The 7,634-nt window shown below is 44.3% G+C and overlaps 1 long non-coding RNA gene across 1 annotated transcript; it reads left to right on the top strand.

Moving 5' to 3' along the window:
- The first annotated feature begins 1,994 nt into the window (after nt 1–1,994).
- LOC116083661 lies at nt 1,995–3,968 on the top strand. Its single transcript, XR_004115841.1, has 2 exons — nt 1,995–2,350; nt 3,840–3,968. It is a non-coding gene; the product is annotated as an uncharacterized LOC116083661 (long non-coding RNA).
- Nucleotides 3,969–7,634: the final 3,666 nt, after the last annotated feature.

Here is a 7,634-nt window from a genome sequence, read left to right on the forward strand (position 1 = left end):
TTCGGAGAAAAGGGAAGATGCTAAACCTGAGTAGGGGAGGAGGGCGTGACCTGTTCTGAAGGGAAGGGACCGTGAGGCTGTGAGCAGGTGACCGGAAGGCCTGTCTTCAGATGCTGATCGAGCTCAGATCCAATGGGAGACTCTTTCCTGCACAATCAAGTGAGACACTGTGTCCTGCAAAGTCACGACGAGCTAAGAGTTTGCTGGATGTCAGCTTTTACTCTCAGGCAGTCTGAGAAGCATGAAGCCCTACTGCGGGCTGCTTTTCCTCCTCAGGGACTGAAGGCATGCTCATGGGAGATTAAGTAGGAACTGATTCCAATACAGACAGGAAGCAGCAGAAAAGGGGTTTTAGCTTCAAACTGGTATTCCTAGCTGAAGAAACAGCCTATTGAGGGACATGGACTGGGTGTGGTGGTCCTTTGATGTCCTCCAAGCCATTCAGGAGACTGAGGCAGGAGGACTACTTGAGCCCAGAAGGTCGAGGTTTGCCTAAGCAGCAAAATGAGATTCTGTCTCTAAAAAGAAAAGTAGGAAGAGGCTGAGGGAAGGAAGAACTAGAAGGAGGGGAAGGACAGGGGAGGAAAAGGCAGGCAAGCAAATCAGGCTCCGCTGAGACTCTTAATCCCAGCATTCAGGGCTAAGGCAGGGGAATTACCTCAAGTTCAGTGCCACCTCTAGGCTATAACAGAACCTTGTATCAAGAAAGAAAGAAAGAAAGAAAGAAAGAAAGAAAGAAAGAAAGAAAGAAAGGAAGGAAGGAAGGAAGGAAGGAAGGAAGGAAGGAAGAAAGGAAGGAAGGAAGAAAGAGAGAAAGAAAGAGCCAGGTGGTAGTGGCGCACGCCTTTAATCCCAGCACGTGGGAGGCAGAGGCAGGCGGATTTCTGAGTTCGAGGCCAGCCTGGTCCACAGAGTGAGTTCCAGGACAGCCAGGGATACACAGAGAAACCCTGTCTCGAAAATCCAAGAAAATCCAAAAAAAAAAAAAGAAAGAAAGGAAGAAGGAAAGAAAGAAAGAAAGAGAGAAAGAGAGAAGGAGAGGAGAAAGAGAGGGAGGGAAAGAAAGAGATGAAGGAAGGAAGGAAAGAAGGGAGGAAGGAACAAACAAACAAGGGAGGGAGGGAAGAGGCGAGTAAAGGGGAGGAAGGAAGGAGGAAGAAGGCATTTGTCCAATGTGAGTGGTGAGATTAACAGAATAGTAAGAACTGAGGTTTCAGTGGCATAAGATCAAAGAATGAAGGGCTTCGCATTGAACTGATGTGGAGCGAGCATATGTGCTGTTATGGGACTTTAGATCTAACAAATAGAGAGAAATCAGTAGTTGACTTTATTCTGAGCCTTCATCCAAACCCTAGCCACATCCCAGTATCTTGAAAGGTCAAGTCACAGCTCTCAAGAAACTAACAGGCCAGTGAGTATGTGGATGCTGCATGGTCTTCGTCAGCACAAACAAAATTCCTTATCACTTGTTGGCAGCAGCAGGCCTATAATCCCATCAGGCTGAAACAGGAGGATCAGAAGGAGTTCAAGGCCTGCCTGGGAAACATGTGAGACTCTGTTTCAAAATGAAAAATTAAAAAAAAAAAAAAAAGTGCAGGGGGAGTGGGCCATAAAACAGCCTCGCCTTGTAATACAAAGAGAGAAAATGGATCTGTGAGCTGAGGGACTGCATCTTGCTGCCACCATGCAGGATATGCAGGATAATATATCTGCTTGTGCTGTTGAAAGGCATGACTGTGTGGCCAAAGCCTTGCTGGCTATTCTAGCAGTGAAGTTACTACCCTCCATGGCTCCTTAGAACAGTGGTTCTCAACCTGTGGGTCTCGACCTCCTTTGGAGTAGAATGACCTTATCACAGGGGTCACCTAAGACCATGGGAAGACACCTTCCAATTCATGACAGTAGCAAAATTACAGTCATGAGGTAACAATGAAAAGAATTTTAGAATGGGGGTCACCACAACGTGAGGAACTGTAATAAAGGGTCAGAGAGCATCAGGGGGTTTGATCTAGAGCTCCCGCCTCCTTTACAGTGGCTTTGCTACTCCCTATTAGTTATTGATACTATTCCCACCCTTCTGCCCACCCAATGCTCTATTCACTGTGTGTGTGTGTGTGTGTGTGTGTGTGTGTGTGTGTGTGTGTGTGTGGTACAGATGTGAGCCTACATGAAGAACAAATTAAGCATGGAGATAACATTGGGGTGACAGCCTTAGTCATGTCTATTGGCATCAGAAGCTGTTTACAATCTCTGAATCCAGCGATGACATCACCCCTAGGCAACAAGGACTCTCTTGCATCTGTTGCCATGGCAACCGCCACACACCTGTGTGCCTCGCCTATGCATGGTGGTGAGTGTGATTACATCATGGCTCAAATAAAAGGCAGAGAGCCCAACCCCCTTGCCCCTTCGTCTCCCTTCTTCTTCCTCTCCTCTTTCCTGCTTCTCCCCTATAAACCTATTCTTGTGGGACTGTGGAGGTCTGGTGTAATCTATCCAGATACCAGCCACCTCCTAACACAACAATGTCCCCACCTTATTTTGGGAGAGAAGGCAGTGTTGTTTGATTGGTTGGCTAATTGATTATTGTAGTTATTTCAAAAAGTCTCAGAATGTAGCCTGGCTGGCCTGTAAGTATCTATATAAGCTAGATTGGCCTCAAACTCACAGACATCCACCTGCCTCTGTTTCTCAAGAGCTGTGGTTAAAGGAGTAGGCCACTATAGCTGGCTTCACTTTGTATTTTAAAATGGAGCTCTGTTCTAGTTTGCTCTTCAGTTGCTACTATAAAGCATTCTGACCAAAAGCAGCTTGGGAAGGAGAGGAAGTGACTTGGCTAGCCCTTCAGGTCAGTCTGTCCCTGAGGAGATTCAAGGGAGAAAGCTGGAGGAAGAAACTAAAGAGGAGACCATGGCTGCTACTGGCTTGCTGAGCTTGCTTCCTCAGGAAGCACAGGACCACCTAATCAGGGATGGCCCTGGCCTCAGGGAGCTATGTGTCCCACTTCAGTCAACAATCAGGAAAAAACCCCGCAGACATCCCACCTGAGTCTCCCTCAGATCACTCTGGGTTGTGGCAGTCCCACCAGTTACAAAACAACTCCCTTTTTTTGTCTATTTGCATCAGACTCTCCAACTTAGGATGTCCTCAAACTTACTATGTAAGTTAGGATAACATTAACTTCTGCTTTTCCTGCCCCTACCTCTGCAATATTGGAATTACAGGCATGAACCACCGCACCCAGCATTATGCAGTAGTAGGGCTTGAATCCAGAGCTTTCTGCATGCTAGCCAGGTACTCTACCAACTGAGCTACATCAACAAAACTCTGTCTCCCTCTCAGCCAACAAAATCTGCCCCTCCTTTTGTGTGCCTCCAGTCGCTTATGGGAACTGCAAGGCATCACATCCCCCAAACCAGAAAACTTAGTCATCGGTAAAGAAGAACTTTTCTGCTTCCCACGTCTGATCTACTGTCAAAACAGAATCCATCTTAAAATGTGTTTTCTCTTCCTCAGCCAGAAATACTCTACACCCCAACGCCTTTCACCTTTGAGTAACTACTATTCCTTTGAAGCCCCTGCCATTCTCTGGAGTTCTTTATAATGGTAACTTCTCCAAAGAACAGCTAGAATTAGGTGCCTGAGGGTGCAAGCTGATCTTTGCCCATGTGTGAAAAACAGTTTATCACTCACCACAAGAAGTGAACAATATTCTGATTGCTCTCTGACACAAGAAAAGTCTGGTTCTAGAATTTAGTATATTTAGTCCCATATAAAACTCATGCTTGATGTTAAGTAAACTTGAACCTTCTTCCTTCCCTCTGCTTGATCCCCTCCAGGAAGAACCTCCAGCTAAAAGAGAGTGGATGCAGCTACATCCTCCAGCTCCTCCAGCGACCTTTCTACCAGGCCCTACTTTCTGTGATTCTTGACCACTCCAGATATCTATTAAACAATTTAAGATGGCAGGTCCCTCTTGGTTACTTGGATGTGCTGACCCAGAACTTCCATGAAGGCTCTTTGTCCCACAGAGAAGATGGGTGTGGCTTCTGGTTCTGGCTACTACCTCCTTACTCACCCTAGGGTGAGAGGGCCATTTCCACTACTCTTTCTGTTGGATCTCATCAAACCCACAGGCAATCTGCTCTGAATCAAGACTCTTACACTTGATCTCAGGAAACAAGCACATTAGTGCAGATGTGAGCAAGGCAGCTTCCCACCTTTTTAAAAATACGTTTCTAATAAGATACACGCAAATGACACTTAATGACAGCGTTCTTGAAAAGGCACTGGCAGCTCAGAATACATATACACAAACCAGAATGAAAATACTATCATTAGGTAATATAATCTTTTTAAATTTTATTTGTGTGTGTGTGTGTGTGTGTGTCCTTCCACCATATGGATTCCTAGGATCAAATTCAGATTGCCAGTTTTATGAGGCAAGTTCCTTTACCAGCTGAGCCATATTCCCAGCCCTAGCTTACATAATCTAAGAGACCTCTGTTAGAGTATGTGACCCACAATTACCTGAAACATTATGCAGCACATGACATATAACACATGCATCATAAAGTTCACCTTTTAATATGAACACATCAGGGAACTGGAGAGATGGCTCATTGGTTAAAAGCTCTGACAGCTTTTCCAGAGGACCCAGGCTCGATTTTCAGCCCCTGCATGACAGCTCACAACCATGTGTAACTCCAGTCCCAGGGAGTCTGACACCCTCTTCTGGCCTCTGTATGCATATGGTACACAGACATGCATTCAGAAAAATACCCATGCCTATAAAATACAAATAAGTAAAGTCTCAAAAAAACATTTTTAAGTATACATGTGTGTGGGCTTCAGCATATCCATACACACTTGTACAGTCATCCTCTCTCTGAACATTTTCTTCATCCCCAGAAGAAACTGTGTGTCTGTTAGCAATCAGTCATCCCCCCTCATCTCCCCCTGCCTCTGGAAAAAAATGCTATCTGCCTTCCACTTCGACAATGTTTTAATCCTGAAAAGTTAATACAAATGGAGCCCAACAATCCATAAACGGCTGAGTCTTCCTCCTTCTGTCTCCCATCTCCCCTCAGTGACAGGACCTCTATCTAGTACTGAGCCAGTGAGGGAGTTTTTTGTACCTGGTTTTTTTTCATCCAATGTTTTCGGGGTTTATCCTCACTGTAGCACAGAGCTGTACCTCAGTGCTGTTTGAATACATTGTATTTTCTCCGTACTTGTCTGGAAACATTGAATTTTGTTTACCCATCAGCCATGGGACAGAACTGACTGCATCCCCTTGTCAGCTATTCTCAGTAACGCTGCCGGGAACATTGCCTGGTAAGTCTTTGTTTGGACATGTGTTTTCAGTTCTGCTGGGTATATACCTAGGAATCATAGGGTGGTGACTCCGTGTTAAGCTTTTCTGAGGAACCGCCATTCTATGTTTGCAAGTGCCTATATCATTTACATGTATGTTTCCTTCAACAATGTGGGAGGATTTTATTTTTCCACATCTGGGCCACCTTCCACCATTGACTATCATTTTTATTTTTTAAATCCTTCCAGGCATGGAATAGTATCTGATTTCAAGTATAGTTTTCTGGTCAATAGTGATGTTGAGTAGTTTTTCAGATACTTACTAGCTCGTTGTATAGTTTCTGTAGAGAAACTGTATCCAATTCTTTGTTTTAGTTTTCTTTTGAGACAGAGTCTTGTGGTGGCTTCACCCACCCAAGTGCTAGGTGTGTGCCACTAAAGTCAGACAGCCGGTGGGGGTATGCCAATTGCTTATGCTGTGGATTCCAACTCTGCGCTAACTCAGAGCCAGGCTAAACTCGGCTTTTCACCTGGTACCCATTAGACACTCCCCAGCCACTCTAGGGATCTTCTGGTATCACAGATCCAATATTCTCGATTCCTGAAAGATATATGTCTCTTCCTGTTCCCATATTTCAATACACAGTTACCAGAGTAAATGGTGTCAATATTTCTGAAAGTCAAAAATGAGGTTTCTGAACACACCTGTGTGCACCATACAAGTCTTGGCTGCATAAATTTGGTATCCTTCCAACCTCAGGCCTGTGAGGGGCTGCGACTATCATGGTGCCTCACCTCAGGCCTCTGTTCAGCAATCCTGAAGCTTCAGCTAGCTTTAGTTAGTCTTATTGTGGTGGGTCTGGCTGTTCATTATTTATTTCTCCAGCCAGTGTGGACACGGATTTGCAGGCAGAAGTCCCATTCACATGACCACAATTTCCCTATTTTTGGCCTCAGAACCTTTTGATGCTCAGTGTCAGTGGGGTTCTGTGTGTGAGTGAAGTAAACTTGCTGTTACTGTATTCAAACTTAACATCAAATCATTTTACAAATATTTCTATTTTTTTTTTTAAGATTTATTTATTTATTACAAGTAAGTACACTGGTAGCTGTCTTCAGACACTCCAGAAGAGGGCGTCAGATCTTGTTGCGGGTGGTTGTGAGCCACCATGTGGTTGCTGGGATTTGAACTCATTACCTTCAGAAGAGCAGCTGGTACTCTTAACTGATGAGCCATCTCTCCAGCCCCAAATATTTCCTAATTCCTTCTAAATGAATTGAAAGAGCCATGACCTCTTACATGCTAACATAGATGGCATTTTAGTGAAAACACTTTTTTCAAAACAAAACATAAGAGTGACTGTGTTTTCTCTCTTAGTGAATCTTTCTTATATTGATTGGACTGAGAAAGCTGGGGTCTCATGTCAGCTCCTCACTGGATCTGTTTTGTTGTTTTGTTTGAATTAGGTGAAGAAATCTAACTTCCCACAAATACACAATTAGGAAAGGAAAAAATATATTCAAGGTTTTGTTTGTTTGTTTGTTTTTGGTTTTGTTTTTTTAAGAGCTGGATAGTCTATGGCACTACACTAAACTAGGTAAGAACCTTTCCTCAAAGTTCTGCTAAAATGAAAACTGTAGCACTCTTTAAAAGATTTTACTTTTATTATGTGTCTGTATGTATACCTCAGGTGTGTCCGTGCACATGAGTGCAGTTTGTACAAAGGTCAGAGAGGCCAGAAGAGGGCACAGGATCCCCGGGATCCAGGGTTGCAGGCAGTTGAGACCTGCCCTGCATGGGTGCTGGGAACTGAACCTGGATTTTCTGCAAGAGCAGTGCATGCTCTTAATCACGGAGCCAACTCTCAGGCCTGAAGTCATGCATTTTATGGACATTTTTGTTACATTAGAATTCACTGCATTTTGTTCTTTGTTTGCTTGCTTTATTATTTAAGACCCTGTGTGCACCCGCCTCCTCTCCTGCATCTCCCGGATCCTCATTCCACCGAAGCCCTTCTGACCCTAGTATTGGACCTTCCATTTTCATTCCATATATATTCCTTCACCTTCCCCATCCCTCCCTAAACCCTCTTTCTTCCCTCTGTTCTGGCCTCTGCGTAGATTCTTGGCATCTACAGTTCCTCACACCCACATCTATACACCCTCTTGAGGCAGAAAATCTCAGATTATACTTCAGATTTTTTAAAAATCTTCATACAATAGATTTTGATCTTTCCCTTCCCTACCTCCTTCCAGAAACTCCTCAGCTTCCTACCCACCCAACATCATGTTCTCTGTCTCTGTCTCTCTCTGTCTCT

Source organism: Mastomys coucha, unplaced genomic scaffold (assembly GCF_008632895.1).
Source record: "Mastomys coucha isolate ucsf_1 unplaced genomic scaffold, UCSF_Mcou_1 pScaffold8, whole genome shotgun sequence".
In the NCBI taxonomy this organism is placed as follows: Eukaryota; Metazoa; Chordata; class Mammalia; order Rodentia; family Muridae; genus Mastomys; species Mastomys coucha.